Source organism: Silurus meridionalis, chromosome 4, assembly GCF_014805685.1.
Source record: "Silurus meridionalis isolate SWU-2019-XX chromosome 4, ASM1480568v1, whole genome shotgun sequence".
NCBI classification, from domain to species: domain Eukaryota; kingdom Metazoa; phylum Chordata; class Actinopteri; order Siluriformes; family Siluridae; genus Silurus; species Silurus meridionalis.
The window spans coordinates 2,298,363-2,315,655 of record NC_060887.1 but is presented as its reverse complement, the minus strand read 5'-3'; the positions used below and the strand labels follow the sequence as shown (position 1 = coordinate 2,315,655).

Sequence of the window (17,293 nt, the reverse complement as noted above, 5' to 3'; positions counted from 1 at the left end):
CTTTTATTTTCAGCCAGTTCCATAGAAAATGTAACCAATGAGTGCAGGATTTTAACGACACATGGGAGGTTTTTATTCCCCGTGTGGGCGAGTTCTTAGTTTTATTCATCTTTAGAAGCTCTTAGTGGTGAAAGAGCGCGTGACGTGCACTGTGACGCACCTGGCAGGAAGTGGAATGCAGCTCTTTCCAGCTCGTGATAACTGAGCTTTGTTTACAAGAAATAAAAAAGGAAAGAAAAGCGACAGCGACCTGGTGATCTGCATGTGGATGGAAAATCTGAGTCTATTTTACATCTGTGAGGAGAAAAGGACCAGAAATATTCTCAGATAAATGTTTGTAGAAATCTACATGTTAATGATATCTTCATAAAATGTTAAATATACATACATGATACATGAGACTTTTAACCCAGTACTTTATTTAAGTACATCATTTATATAGAAACACGGTACACAGAGTATTGCATGATGGATTCTCTACATAACCATAAAAATATTCTTATTCATAACCATAAAGAATTTTTCTTTTCCACAGGAATGAAAGTGTTGAAAACCAGCGTCTGGCACTTAAAGGTATCTATAGTGTTGATGTTTATGTCTTCAGTGTGTAAGACTATACAAGCACATTATTACTGCATGATACGCTTTTATCAAATAAACATATAATATCATTAGTGTGATCTGAGCAGCTTTCATTTCATTTAGTAAATTATTTTACACAACACACCTTTAACATGTACAGAAATGATCAGATTGTAGACTGTATTCATTATGCAGAGATAAAACATGCAGCTTTGTTCTATTATTTATTTATTTATTTTATATGCAGAACCCATGAAGAACTGCATCAGACACGTCACAACCACGACTGCTAAAAGACCTCGAATCGATGCTGCACAGCACAAACACAACAAAACACAATCCCTCATCGCTTGTGCATTGGAAACTCTTCATGATGCCAGTTATGATTTATTATCTACTAACTGGGTTTCTGCACTACTTAAAGGAGTTGTAAACTTCCTGGTCTGACAGATGAGGAAAAATTGGTCACATCTGTGTTTTGTGTAAACAAGGTCAGTTATTATCTTCTGTTTTATTTAGTGTGCACAAAATTCAAACAACTTTATTGTTTAGCTGTGGATTTGAGTTTTCTCATTTGTAAAAGTGAATTCAGTGCCCTGATGTTCTAATTCTAAATCTAAGTCTAATAGTTTTCCTAAACCTGGTCTACAGTCAAGTCTTAACTCCTTAATATTTGTTTTATATACATGATTTGAGGACATGTGTGATTTAGTTGGATATTGGATGATCCTTTTCTTTCGTCTTATTTAGTCTTTAGCAGAGACGTTTTGTCTGTGATTTTGGACAAGATCGAAGCAGAGAAAAAGGTCTATGAGACATGAACTCCTGCAGTCTCTCTGTAGGGGTTATGTAGCCTTATGTGAACAGTGAGGAGACTCTCATAAAGCTCATGCTCAAAACAGTGGAGATGATTGTGACATTTAAGTCAGTGAGTTTTCTAAGTTTAATTTATATTTTTCCAGTTAGATTTTGAGAGATATGTTTCTATTTATGCACATTAGACATCAACCTTCTCAGCAGCAGGTTCCATAGTGTAGCGGTCATCACACCTGCTTTACACGCAGAAGGTCCTGGGTTCGACCCCCAGTGGAGCCATGCCCTTGAGTCTCTCATTCTAATTTTGGAATGCTTTTCCTCCATTTCTGTTTCAACCACAATGCAAAACATGCAAAACTGTTTATTTATTTCCAGGATTGAGTAACAATTTGTGAGTAATATATAAACCTCACTCATGTTTGCAACCTGCATGGTTCCACTGGAAGGACCTTCTGTGTGTAAAGCAGATGTGACGACCACTACCCTATGGATCCACACAATCATCTGCACAGCATAAATGAGCAGAAATAATGATTCAGGCAATATGTTTTCCAGATTACAACTATACAGTTTTGGGAAACTTGTTCCCAATGTACCCTCAGCTTTCTGTTCTCGGTTGAGAGGAATACAAGTGCTTTTCAAATACTGTATGAGAGTGTGTGATCTGGAGTCTGTGCAGCGGCTGCTGTTCTCACTCTATTTATTCCAGCTCTTTTTTAAAGTCGTGTTACATCCTCGATGACTTCAAACTTTACTCTTTACACTATTAATACAGTTCTAAAATGAATTGTATTGATTTGTATGAATCATCTTGTACGAATTGTATGAATGAAGAATATTAATACATTTTATTCACTCTATGGTGCTCGGTGGTCAGAGATAAAAACACACAGCACACATTATGACGCGTCCACTGCAAAAAATATCCGTCAAAATAAAGAAATAAAAGCATGATTTAAGAAGAAACTCTACAGACTAGAAACAAGTCAAATGATTTGCCAGTGCAGTAAAATAATTACACTTGGTAAGATTTCTTGAAATAAGAAGTGATTAAAGCGATGCTGCAGCACTCGTGTGTCTGTTTTCTGAAGCAGCTTCTGCACCTGACGCACAGCACGAGGACTCGACTTCTTTGATGGACCCTTGTGAGGTCTGTTCTGAGTGGAACACGTCTTGGAAAACCTCTGTATGACCCTGACCACTGTACTGTAACTCAGTGTCAGGATGTTACTGATCTTCTTATCGCCTCGGCATCATGGTGGAGTCTCCTGTCATCAGAGAGTCTTTACCATGAGGTGCCGTGTAGAACATCCAGTGGTTAGTATGAGAGAACTGAATAACAGAATATAAGATTTTTTTCTCCAAAGTTTAAATAAAATTTGATCTTTTTTCCATTTGATGAATTTTAAGTTCATTTATTTTTTCATTCATGTATTTTTGCTCTTGTTGTGAAGTGAAGTTTGTGTCATTGCTGCTACACTGTGCATCTGAACGATCACGACTCAAATCTCACAATAAACTTTAGGGTTTTATCACATTTTCTACTTTCATTCATCTGATTGTCTCCCCAGTGTCCAACTGCTCCATGGCTTTGTGTATCAGTCACCTCACAACTATAGCAAAGAGTTTTTATTATTGACCGAGTAAATTCCAAGTGATTCAGTGCTTATGCTCAGAGACTGACCTGATACACACACACACACACACACACACACACACACACACACAATAAACACATTATTTGCATCTTTGCATATTTTTTTTCAAACTACTGCTAAATGTTTGTTCACATTCACAATATTTATTATTATTATATGCACAAGAATTTTTAACTTTGTTCCACATGGATCATGCAAGTAGTTAATGAAATTCTTGTGTATGTTTCTATTTTATTTCTGGTAACTAATCTTTCATAAAATAATATTGTATTGTGTATTTAATAATAATATATAAATGTGTATTTAAAGTTAATTAAAATTAAAATATTTAGGCGTTAATACTGCACTGCATTTAACTAATAATATTATTATTATTGTTATTTATTGTTATAATTTTAAATGTACTGATAGTTTTTATTTTGATTCTTTATATTTTGAAGTTTTATTTCAGATTAGTTTCAGTTAATAACTTGATGTGTTGAATTGAGGTGTTTGGACATTTATTCCAGCTCATAAATCCTATAAAACATGCAGCATTAAACATGAACTTCCAGCAGATGAACATCTCATAATACTGTCTGGAAGTGAGAAATGTACAGGTTGTTTTTACTCCATACACATGAACTTACTTTGATCAGAAACACAATCATACTCCAAATCAATTAATCAATAAAGTCAATAAAAGAATCCCAAACTGCTGTGTGTCTTGTCCTCGCTATTAATGACGTCATTAGAGCTCCACTACTTCTAATTACCTGCTGTGACAGTGAGCTCTAATACACATCACACTGCCACCTACTGGTCATTTATGATTCTGCAACATTCATAGAGTCACTCCGGTCAACTTCCGGTTCTCAACTCGGATTCACTCGCTTTATACACAGTTTACAGCCGTTTTTATCTTATTTATGACTGTAATATCGCTCTTCTCTCAGGAACAACAGAAAAGCTGTGAAGACATGATATTTTATCCGCTCTTTACCTCTGTAATGTGCGCATGCGCATAGTGTCAGGTTAAGAGAGACCGGGTTACGTCACAGACGGAGGGCGGGCATCTGCCTGTGACGTCACAGTAAGGCAACGTCTATAATTGGGAATGCGTCTCTGTTTCTCTCATTTCCAAGGTTTTTGCTTGTGAGTAAAGAGGCATAAACATGGAGCTCTTCAGAAGGTTGAGAGAGTTTTTCAAAGCAGAAGAACAAAAGAAAACTAAGCAGATTGCTGAAATGAAGGAGAAGCTGGAACACATGGAGAAAGTAGAGAAAGACTTGGATGCATTTTCTCTTCTAATGATAGAAGATAACAGAAGAGAAAGAAGAAAGCCATTCTGCTACAGACGGTGCAAAAGCTGGAGGCTACTTTGGCTTCTGAGCGAAAGCAGCAGGAACAGGACATAACTGAGAGAAGCCAGAGCTGGGCGAGAGAACAAAACAACTGGAGGAACGTGTTGCTCAGCTTGAGGTCACTTTAGAACAGACCACCATGGAGCTCCAGTCTTCCTGAAAATCAATGAGGAACTGGAGAAAACTGTAGACTGTGAGAGAGAGAGCTGGACAAGAGAACAAAAGAAAGTGGAGGAACATGTTGCTCAGCTTGAGTTTATTTTGGAGCAGACCACCATGGAGCTCCAGGATACTCAGAATCACTGTGAGAAAGTAAAAATAGTGCAGAGCAGGAGAGAGATCATTTGATCAGAGAGAAAGAGCGACTGGAGGAACGTGTTGCTCAGTTTGAGCCCACGTTGGATTTTGAGGAAAAACAAGAGGACGAAGAGAGAAAACTAAACTTGACATAGAGGAGAGGAACAACTTACAGCTTCAGACCAACAGGGGGCTCCAGGATACCCAGAATCTCTGTGAGGAAGAAAAGAAGACTTCAGAGAATAAAACAGATCATTATATGAGAGTCCGAGGCGATGGGAGGAAATTGTTGCTCAGCTGAGACAAGAAAACATTCAAAAGAAAAGGAGAAATAGAAAAAAAAGAAGACGACAAGAGAAACAGAGAGTCTGAACACTTTTACTACAGCGAGACACAATAAACACTATTAAATAAATAAAGATTTTGAATTTCAATCATGTCTAATGTCTCTTCATCACAGAGAGCATTCAATGATGGCATTTTTTTCTTGAAATCCACTTTAGTAAAGTCAGTGATGTTTGATGTCCTTAAAGAAAAGGAATTTGACAGAAACTGAAGTTGAGGTATTTTCTTGCAGCTTTAGTGCTTTGTTCATTTTGAGCTCTGAAAGCAATATAGCTGACAGTTAATGTGGGGCAGAACCTGATTCACTTAAACATCTGTACTTTATAATTAATCACATGGATTGGCACAAGAAAGTGGATGATCTTTCAGCAGTTATTCTGACAGGGTTAACACTGGATTCACCTCACAACACCTGAACACTACTGCTGGATGGAGCAGCGGGTGCGTGCACGGCGGTTGGTGAATGGAGGGTGGAGCCGGGGAAGCAGCGGTGAGAAGCAGATCTGTGGCTGATGGGACTAATCAGTGTGCTCTGTTTTAGTGACTGGTGATGAGGAGAAAAGGAGAAATAGAAAAAAAAGAAGACGACAAGAGAAACAGAGAGTCTGAACACTTTTACTACAGCGAGACACAATAAACACTATTAAATTAATAAAGATTTTGAATTTCAATCATGTCTAATGTCTCTTCATCACAGAGAGCATTCAATGATGGCATTTTTTTTCTTGAAATCCACTTTAGTAAAGTCAGTGATGTTTGATGTCCTTAAAGAAAAGGAATTTGACAGAAACTGAAGTTGAGGTATTTTCTTGCAGCTTTAGTGCTTTGTTCATTTTGAGCTCTGAAAGCAATATAGCTGACAGTTAATGTGGGGCAGAACCTGATTCACTTAAACATCTGTACTTTATAATTAATCACATGGATTGGCACAAGAAAGTGGATGATCTTTCAGCAGTTATTCTGACAGGGTTAACACTGGATTCACCTCACAACACCTGAACACTACTGCTGGATGGAGCAGCGGGTGCGTGCACGAGCGGCGGTTGGTGAATGGAGGGTGGAGCCGGGGGGAAACGAGCGGTGAGAAGCAGATCTGTGGCTGATGGGACTAATCAGTGTGCTCTGTTTTAGTGACTGGTGACGAGGAGACAAAGGAGAAAGACACCGAGCAGAGCTGAACATGTGTGTGTGTGTGTGTGTGTGTGTGTGTGTATGTGTGTGATGTAAAGTGTTTGAGTAAATGTACTTTGTTACTGTACTTGAGTAACTATAAGTGACTTCCTGTCTGATTATTGGTCTTTTATTACCCATAAGGCAGTGGTTTTTAACCTTTTTTGAGGCGTGACTCATTGTTTACATGAAGAAAACACAGTGCATGTAGTGCGGTCTCAGGAGCCCTGCAGTAAGTGTGCTGTGTGCATGTGATTGATGAATGTGCAGGTAGAAATTCAACTGAAACTGCATTCAATCTGGTTGATTATCAAGCAAGTTATTTTTTAACTACATTTAAGTTCCCTGTTATAGGATAACTTGCAATTCTGTAAATTCCAACTTTCTTTCCATTCCTGTTAATACCTAAATATTCTGTATAACTCCAATGGGAAGTTTCTTGAAAATTCCTGCAACCACATTCTTAGGAAATACATGAGCTGTTCCTTGGGCACAGGGATATTTTGCCTGGCTTTTTTTTTTTTTGTCTTTTAAGTTTTACATTGTTCTGATATCAGATGCCCCAAGAATTTTACCTGTTGTACAAATTGCAGTTTAGACACAGAAGCTTTGTGTATGTGAGGATCCTCTATAATTATTTGGAGAAAGAGTCTGGTGTCATTATGCCATGGCTTGGGAAGTCGGGATGTTGTTAATAAATGTAAAACTAATTTAATGTCATACAGTGTGTTTGTGTTCTACATTACAGTGGGGTCTGAGTTTCAGTTCCTACCTGTGTTTTTCTTGTTCTGACTTCTGCTTCAAATTCATACATGTTCTATGAAAACCAATTTACAGTAATTTTCTTTTCCCCCTTTTTCTTTTTCTGTCTTCTATTTGTTCCAGTGTTTCTTTGAGTATACAACATACAATACAATACAATACAATACAGGTCTGAACCTACCTGTCATGATGAGTGTATTTGTAAATTATCCGCTAGGTGGCAGTAATGGCACACTTACCGGTAAGCTGTAGAAGAACTCATGTAGAAGTGATGATGTTACAGTGCAGTTGTTGCATGTGCAGACTTGTGATGGAGTAAAAGAGATGTTCCTCACTAAGAGTTTTCTACCCTGAAGTAAGAAACATACAGAGAGAGAAGACAATTGTGTCTTGTTGTTGGTGATGTATTTTATCTAAACAGTGGTAACGTTTTGTTTTTTTCTGCAGACTTTCCTGATGCCCCCAAACTGATTATGATGATGGTGACAGCATGGCCAAGTGTTTTGTCTCGTGACGGCTCTTTATGCCGAGACCTTCACATAGTCAGCAAACTGAAAGCACGGGGAAACATTAGATTTGCTCAGCAGGTATCTGCACTGGGATGAGGTGAGTAGATGAATCTCAGTGTTCCTCTCAGTTCCATTGTTTATTACTGGCAGGCCAGAACAGTCATCAAACATCTTTTTTCACCAGGACTTTTCATGTATTTTACTGCCTACTTCTTAAAACAGGAGTGATGTGGTCATATTTCCTAGATCTAGTGAGGACTCTTGCTGCTGCATTCTGGACTAACTGAAGCTTATTTCTGCACTTACTCACACACCCAGACAGTAAAGTGTTACAGTAGTCTAATCTACAAGTAACAAAAGCATCAACTAGTTTTTCTGCATCCTGTAACGACATCATATTTCTAATTTTAGCAATATTTCTAAGGTGAAAGAAGGCGATCCTGGTGATATTATTCACGTGAGCCTTAAAGGAAAGACTACAGTCAATAATCACACCAAGATCTTTAACTGCTGTACACGCTGAAACAGAAACACCATCCAGAGATGCTACGGAATCAGAAAGTTTGCTTCTAGGGTTAAGGTTAGGGTTAGGGTCATGTGATGGAAATGTCTTTGCAGGCGGACGAATGCTTTTTGTTCTGTTATTGAACTAGAAACAGTGAATGTTGAGATGTTTGGGAACTGATTATTGTCTGTATATATGCAGGTCAGGGGTTTTTTCATGCTGGAACACCGTTCATTACAATGAGACGATGATGTAAGATGACGAGCCAAACCACGGAGACGAAGCTGACTGAGGTGAACCCCTCAAACTAACCCAGGAACAGAGAAGGAACTTTCTGACCACCTGCTGGTTTTGCACAAACAGAGTAAAGGTTTTTAAAGTAATATTTTTAAGGAGACAGAATGTTTTATGTTACAGATTTTTCCGGAACTGTGGAATCGAGTCATTTTTCAGTGAATCTATGGATTCAGACTCATTTGAACCAAAACCAGTGAATCGACTCTTTATACCTTTATTTTGACATTAATAAAGTCTTGAACCGAGTTCCTTGAACTGAATCTACGGAGTCGAAATTATCGAACCAAATCTTTTTTTAACTGAATGGACTGAAAAATGTAAATATTTCTATTGAATTAAATTGTTATTTTGTAATGTTTTGAATGCCAAAGTGTTATTTTTGATGTTTCTGTAACTAACTGAGTTTCTTAAAAGTTATATTTGAACAGTAGATGTTATAAGGCTGCATTTTAACAAAACCTTTTTGCAGCAAGCGATAGTTTTGATCAGTTTAACTTCTGTTTATGTAAAATTGGGTTTAAACAAAATTGGGTTTTGTCACATTTTTCCCCAAAATATTATCATGTGGATTTTAATACTTAATTGGGAATTAAATGTCCAACACTTTAAAAAAAGAAAGAAAACACACACAAAATTCAAGTATTTAGTTTTTATTAGTATTACAACAAACATAGTAGAAATAGTAAAATATAGTAGAGAGGTAAAAAACTATATGTATGGTGTGTGTTCACATGCTGAATCTAAACCTGCCCAGAGCTTTGCAGATTCTCTCCACTGCTGCCACTTCTTGTTCCTCATGAATTATTGAGGAATCTGGTTATAAAGCGAGTGATGTCTCGTTTGGGCTTTTGTTTTTTTCTAAATTCATTCTCCAACTCCAAAGTTTCCTCCAGCTCAACAACATGTTCCTCCAGTCACTCCCGTTCTCTCATCAAATTATTTATCTTGTGCTCCGCTCTCTTTTTCTCTTCCTCACAGTGGTTGAGGGAATCCTGGAGCTTCCTGGTGGTTTGGAGATGTAAGGTTGTCATTTCCTCCATGTTTAGTTTGGCCTTCTTTTTTTCTTTCTCTATTTTCTTTCTCTCGAATTCCAACTCGACCTCAAGCACAGCAAGACGTGTCTCCACTCGCTCTCGGTCTGCGATCAATTTATTTTTCTCGTTCTCGCAATGATCCAGAGAATCCTGAAGCTCCCTGAAGGTTTGAATCTGTAACATGTTCATTTTCTTCATGTATAACTGGCCTTTTTTTCTTTCTCTCTTTTCAAAGTGACCTCAAGCTGAGCAACACGTTTCTGCAGTTGTTTTTGTTCTCTCGCCCAGCTCTCTTTCTCACGTTCTACTGTTTTCTCCTGTTCCTCGTAGAGTTTCAGGAAAGACTGGAGCTTGGTGATGTTTTGGAGGTGTGGGGGGTTTTTCTCAGTTATGTCCTGTTCCCACTGCTTTCTCTCAGAAGCCAAAGTAGCCTCCAGCTGTTGCACCGTCTGTAGCAGAATGGCTTTCTCTTCTCTCTCTTCTGTTAACTTCTCTATCATCAGATTAGAAAATGCATCCAAGTCTGTTACTACTTTCTCCAAGTGTTCCAGCTTCTCCTTCATTTCAGCAATCTGCTTAGTTTTCTTCTCTCTTCTGGTTTGAAAAAGCTCTCTAAACCTTCTGAAGAGCCCCATGTTGTGTTTTTACTTATACGCACAAACCTCGAAAATGAGATAAACAGAGACGCATTCTGACTTATAGACGTTGTCATACTGTGACGTCACAGAGATGCCCCGCCCACCGTCTGTGACGTCACCCGGTCTCTTTCTTAACCAGACACACTCACTATGCGCATGCGCACATTACAGAGGGAAAGAGCGAATAAAATATTATGGCGTCTTCACAACTTTCCTGTTGTTCCTGAGAGAAGAGCAATATTACAGTCATAAATAAGATAAAAACGGCTGTAAACTGTGTATAAAGCGAGCGAAGGTCAGCAGGACTCCATGCTCTCTGAGGACAGACCGGGGCTAGCTTAGCATGCTAACTTCAGTAGATATCTCTGTTACATAATACATAGAGGTTTTTAAAGTCCAAACTGTCTTTTATTCACATTCTGTTGATAATTGTATTTGATTGATGAGTGTTTAAGATACACTTATTACATAGAGCTCTATAGAGAAAGCAGTTAGTACACCGTATTTGTGTCTGAGTTGAGTTCTTATTTCAAGAAATCTTACCAAGTGTAATTATTTTACTGCACTGGCAAATCATTTGACTTGTTTCTAGTCTGTAGAGTTTCTTCTTAAATCATGCTTTTATTTCTTTATTTCGACGTATATCTTTTGCAGTGGACGCGTCATAATGTGTGCTGTGTGTTTTTATCCCTGACCACCGAGCACCATAGAGTGAATAAAAATGTATTAATATTCATTTTAGAATTGTATTAATAGTGTAAAGAGTAAAGTTTGAAGTCATCGAGGATGTAACACGGCTTTAAAAAAGAGCTGGAATAAATAGAGTGAGAACAGCAGCCGCCTCACAGACTCCACATCACAGATCACAGACTCTGGAGTCACATTTTACCTCCTGAATCTCTACTTCTACTGAAATACATGTCCATCACTGGGGGTGATACAAACAGAGACTCAGGGTTTTTTATTTTTATTTTTAAATCTGATAAAACATTTTGAGGTGATTATTTTATTTACGTGGTTTGATCTATTCATGCTGCTGAGGGTTTGGGTCTCATTCAAATCTGAAAAACAAGAAGAAGATCACACACTTTAACAGCAGGAACAAGAAGCACCAAGTCTTCAGAATGCAGCCACATCATTATTCACATCTTCACATGTGATGAAGTGATACACGACTGCATGTTCATTACCTGAATGAGATCCAACACACTCGTCCACACACTCATTCACGGTGGTTCTGTAACAGCATCTGCTTTTGAGGAGATACTAACCTGGGTCTGGGTCTGGGTCTGAGGTTGCGAAGGGCCTCGATGGGAGCAACATCAACTGCAAAAGAAGAAAAGATGCATTTACCACAAAAGAATAAAACGTATGAATTATGGCGTGATGAAATTATACACGATTCACACACTCGTTCACACACTCGTTCACAGTGGTTCTGTAACAGCATCAGCTTTGAGGAAACACTTACTTCCATCTGGATCCTCCTCCTGAGGTTTAATGATATTTTGGTGCCTGACGGAAGCATCACCTGCATTGATTCTAGGAGGAGCATCAACCATTTCCTGGTGTGTTTCTGACCATCCTCTGAGAGAGAGAGAACAGACAGATGGTGAGAACCTAGGTTTTACAAAGATAATACACATGGACTTGGACATGGACACACACACACACACACACACACACACACACACACCTTTCTACTGTAGGATTCCAGGGTTCATCACCACATTGATTGACTGAAGCCATTTTTCATCTATCGAGAGCCAAGAATGCACTGTAAAAAATCCAACTTGCAAATTGTTCACTAAATTATAAGTTAGCTGGACATATTTTTGAGCACAGTGTTGAGTTTACTCATAAAAAAAGATTTAACTGCATGTTTACTAATATTTTGTCCAATGAAAAAGAACAATTAAGTTGGGAAAAGCTTTATTCTGTTCTTAACCTTCGTGATTGAACAACTATTTTGTCTTCCTGCTTCTGCACTGTATGTGTTCTGCTTTTATTCTCTTCTATAATGCTGGTTATTATTCTACTGTCATTGAATCAAGCTATATTCTTTATACTTTAATTGTTTATTCTTATATGTTTAACTGTATTATTCTGCTTAGTCATGTTAGTATCTGGGTCATGCGTCATTCGTACTTTCCGAGCTGACTATGTTACAGAGTGTACACACAGCATAAAATACACACAACAACAACATGATTTATATACGATATAATCAAAGAATCAGAATTAAAGCATAGAAAGAGTTTAGTGCTTTTAGTTATAAGGAAACGTTTGTTACAGTCATTTTTTCTCATCGACTAGGGCCATAATCCCTCCATCCAAATCCACATAGATGTTTTGATCCATATCTGTGGAGATGTTTTCTGTAGAAGACTCTTCACCTGTAATTTTATACACTGGGAGCTGTACGTATTGTCTAAACAATGACAAGGAATTCCACAACAGATAAAACATGCCACGGCTGCAAGGATTATTAAAATTGTAGTCCCAGTCTGACCCTATTCTACTCTATTTATTAGTATATTATGTTCATTATACTTGGAGTAAACAGGTTACATGAGTTTAATTAAAATATGGGATAAATAGATTAAATTAAGCTACTTCATTGTATCTAATAGATTCTATACTAATTATTAGGTCAATTTGTTGGATTAATATAAAAAGTTAAACTATAAAAGCTAATCTTAGCTAGCCAGCTAGTTACCCATGCTAATGTCACTAAATAATGACTTTTTACTTTTCGAGTCTTTTACTAAATAGTCTAAATTTTTTCTTGGTTGCTGCTAATCACTGCTTTTTTCTTCTTGCTGCAGTTTGTTTGTTTGGTGGTTGTCAAGGAGATACTAGAATTCTTATTATGATATATTATGATTTATCATAAAAGCGATTCTGTACACATCACTCTGGTCACATGACCAGCTGGAGACTTGAGTCCCAAAGCACTTAAAGCACAAACACACTGCAAAATATTATTTTAATACAAAATTACCTTCAAATATCAATCTAGAAAAATGGCCCTAAATCCTGTTTGTACACAAAACAGACACATGAATCTCATTTAAAATGCTTTCAGTGATTCTACATTCTGTTTATATAAATGTTTCCGCAGTTTGCATGTTAATTGGCTGGATGGAGCTTTTATTGATTAGTTATTTATCCAGTTATCATCTGTTAACCTGTTATTTCAACAAAACCAGATTTTCAATTCATTTTTATTTGTATTGCGCTTTTAACAATGAACATTGTCTTGAAGCAGCTTTACACAGATAATGTGGTGATAAAAATAAATAAGATGTTCTATATGTGTAAGTTTGTCTCTGATGAACAAGCCGGTGGCGACTGCGGCGAGAAAAAACTCCCCGAGACGGCATAAGGAAGAAACCATGAGAGGAACCAGACTCAAGAGGAAACCCGTCCTCATCTGGGTTTCACTGAATGTCCATTTATTACAGCTAAATGATGTTGAGGTGAAGTGATGATCAGATACAAACTGTAGTCCTGAATCAGTGTAGCAGACTGTTAACATAAACTACAGTCCAATAAATAATACAAAAAATAAAAAAAAAATGGCCCTGAATCCTGTATGTACTGTAGATGTTTTGTTTGAAGTGTTGTGATCATGAAGATGAAATCCTGCAGGTTATTTGGGTTTGTACTGAGTGATAGTTGTTTCATAAACACCTTCTTATAAAATCCAACTCAAATGTTAAATAAAAATTCACTCTAAATTTGTAATCAGCGGCGTCTCACCATCACATTCCACTACGGGAGCGCAGGAGGAGGAGATGCCCGACTGCATGGAATACAGGAGAACATCAAATCCCCTACCATTAGATAACTGCAGAACACTGTGTAAATAACGACATATTTTCCGTCAATAAGTCTGGAAATGCAGCCATTACGCTCTCACACAGTCGTTACTCTCTTTATGTTCTCATTTTCAGTCCTAACTATAATGATGTTCATGACAAAACTGGCATGAAGAAACGTGTTTACATGTCACATTTTCATCTTCAAATTGTATCACTGGTGATGATGCCACTAATTCATGCTGATTTTGCCATGGTGTTAATGATCAGTGTAATTACTGTAAACATATAAATGCTGTGGTGACCCCCGTGTGTAATGCTGCATGATGGCACTGCTGGAGGATTACACCAATGGAAGATTAAGGAGAGAAAGAGTCTCCAGGGACCATGATGATTTCTCGGCCCATGATGATTGAATAATAAGCTGATTTAGATTCCTACAGATGTGCTCCTGGATCTATGTGATCTATGCAGCTGCAGGACGTGATGACTGGCTTCTTGGTGACTTTAACAACATGTAGAAATTGTAAACATTGTCCTGATGTAGTCTATAATATGACAGGTAACAGAGGCTTCACCCCTCAGACTCTCCTCACCTCCAGAAATGCAGATGTGGAGCTCTGGATGTCTCAGGTGGAAGACTTTTATACCACCCGGAAAAAGTGTGTAAGATTATCAGGGTGTGTGGTGTTTTGCACAATGTGGCACTGAGGACCAGTTTCCCTCTCCCTCCTGACCTCCCTCCCCCTCAGCATTATGACCCCGAGCCACAGCCCCCTGCCCCACAAGAGGGTTATAAACTAAGTGGAAGAATCCATGAGGAGGTCATACGGTGTTTGTAAGGAAGACAAAAATAATGTTTGTTATTAGTGTTTATTGTGACTCTTTGTAGTAAAAGATTAAAATCAAGATTTAAAAAAAGATTAAAAAAAGATTTGACAAGACAGAAATAAAAAATTATCAAAAGACGAGACGATCTACAAGATACAATAGCTTTACACTCAGCTTTATACTATTGACTATAAGTGTAAAACTATCATAAATAGCCATAAGAGAAACAGAAAGAGGAAAAAGGCATGTTCAGACTCTCTGTTTCTCTTGTCGTCTCCTTTTTTTTCTATTTCTCCTTTTCTTTTGAATGTTTTCTTGTCTCAGCTGAGCAACAATTTCCTCCCATCGCTCTCGGACTCTCATATAATGATCTGTTTTATTCTCTGAAGTCTTCTTTTCTTCCTCACAGAGATTCTGGGTATCCTGGAGCCCCCTGTTGGTCTGAAGCTGTAAGTTGTTCCTCTCCTCTATGTCAAGTTTAGTTTTCTCTCTTTCATCCTTCTGTTTTTCTTTAAAATCTATTGTGGGCTCAAACTGAGCAACACATTCCTCCAGTGGCTCTTTCTCTCTGATCAAATGATCTCTCTCCTGCTCTGCACTATTTTTTATTTTCTCACAGTGATTCTGAGTATCCTGGAGCTCCATGGTGGTCTGTTCCAAAGTGAGCTTAAGCTGAGCAACATGTTCCTCCAGTCGTTTTGTTCTCTCTTCCAGCTCTCTCTCACATTCTACAGTTTTCTCCAGTTCCTCATGGATTTTCAGGGAAGACTGGAGCTCCATGGTGGTCTGTTCCAAAGTGACCTCAAGCTGAGCAACATGTTTCTCCACTTTCGTTTGTTCTCTCTTCCAGCTCTCTCTCTCACAGTCTACAGTTTTCTCCAGTTCCTCATTGATTTTCAAGGAAGACTGTAGCTTCATGGTGGTCTGCTCCAAAATAAACTCAAGCTGAGCAACACGTTCCTCCAGTTGTTTTTGTTCTCTCGCCCAGCTCTGGCTTCTCTCAGTTATGTCCTGTTCCTGCTGCTTTCGCTCAGAAGCCAAAGTTGCCTCCAGCTTTTGCACCGTCTGTAGCAGAATGGCTTTCTCTTCTTTCTCTTCTGTTATCTTCTCTATCATTAGAAGAAAATGCATCCAAGTCTTTCTCTACTTTCTCCATGTGTTCCAGCTTCTCCTTCATTTCAGCAATCTGCTTAGTTTTCTTTGTTCTTCTGGTTTGAAAAAACTCTCTCAACCTTCTGAAGAGCTCCATGTTTATGCCTCTTTACTCACAAGCAAAAACCTCGGAAATGAGAGAAACAGAGATGCGTTTCCAATTATAGACGGTGCCTTACTGTGACGTCACACGCAGATGCCCCGCCCTCCGTCTGTGACGTAACCCGGTCTCTTTTAACCTGACACTATGCGCATGCGCACATTACAGAGGTAAAGAGCGGATAAAATATCATGTCTTCACAGCTTTTCTGTTGTTCCTGAGAGAAGAGCGATATTACACTCATAAATAAGATAAAAACGGCTGTAAACTGTGTATAAAGCGAGTGAATCCGAGTTGAGAACCGGAAGTTGACCGGAGTGACTCTATGAATGTTGCAGAATCATAAATGACCAGTAGGTGGCAGTGTGATGTGTATTAGAGCTCACTGTCACAGCAGGTAATTAGAAGTAGTGGAGCTCTAATGACGTCATTAATAGCGAGGACAAGACACACAGCAGTTTGGGATTCTTTTATTGACTTTATTGATTAATTGATTTGGAGTATGAATGTGTTTCTGATCAAAGTAAGTTCATGTGTATGGAGTAAAAACAACCTGTACATTTCTCACTTCCAGACAGTATTATGAGATGTTCATCTGCTGGAAGTTCATGTTTAATGCTGCATGTTTTATAGGATTTATGAGCTGGAATAAATGTCCAAACATTTTAAATCAACACTGAGTGATTTTTTTGGTAGATATTAGATCTTTTTACATATTATTAATTTTTTAATATCTGTGATTTAAATACACATTTATAAATATAAAGGCTTTTAGTGTATATTAGAGATTAGAACATAAACCGACAAATTAAATACAATAAAAAATTTATTAACTGAAATAAAACATCAAAATATAAAGTTTCAAAATAAAATCTATCAATACATTTAAAATTATAACAATATATAATAATAATAATAATAATAATAATAATAATAATAATAATAATAATAATAAGTTAAATACAGTGCAGTATTACAGCTTAAATATTTGAATTTATTTCAGATCAATGTTATTCATCCATTAAATAAATGGTGTCAGCGTCAGAGTAGTGTATTTACATGATCTGTTTCAGGGTTTTCACGAACACAACTCTGTTATTACTGTTCTCTTTTCACAGCACCGTCTCTTTCAGTTCTAATGAAAGTTCTCATGTATTAAGAGGGAATTTTATGAATGATCAATAATGAAACACCTTCATTACTGTTAGTTATTTACATATTTATTTACAGTAATAAAACTATTTCTGTAAAAAAGAGAAAGAAATAATTAATAAAAGCAAAATAAATAAAATGATGAATTCAGTGGAGCAGAACGACAGCACGATGACCTGAAAGAGAAAAACAGAGATGTGTTACTTTACATAATGTGTGTGTTTGACCGGTACACAGTGTGTGTTTAGTAAAGTTTTGTAGGACATTATGAGGACAGT

General features: G+C 37.5%; 1 long non-coding RNA gene across 1 annotated transcript in view; it reads left to right on the top strand.

Annotated features, from left to right (window-relative positions):
• LOC124384762 overlaps positions 1-8,351 on the top strand; it is a 30,898-nt gene extending 22,547 nt beyond the window's left edge. The window contains exon 5 of the long non-coding RNA XR_006925576.1: positions 8,189-8,351. This is a non-coding gene — a long non-coding RNA (uncharacterized LOC124384762). The remainder of the gene's footprint in view (positions 1-8,188) is intronic.
• The last annotated feature ends 8,942 nt before the right edge of the window (positions 8,352-17,293 follow it).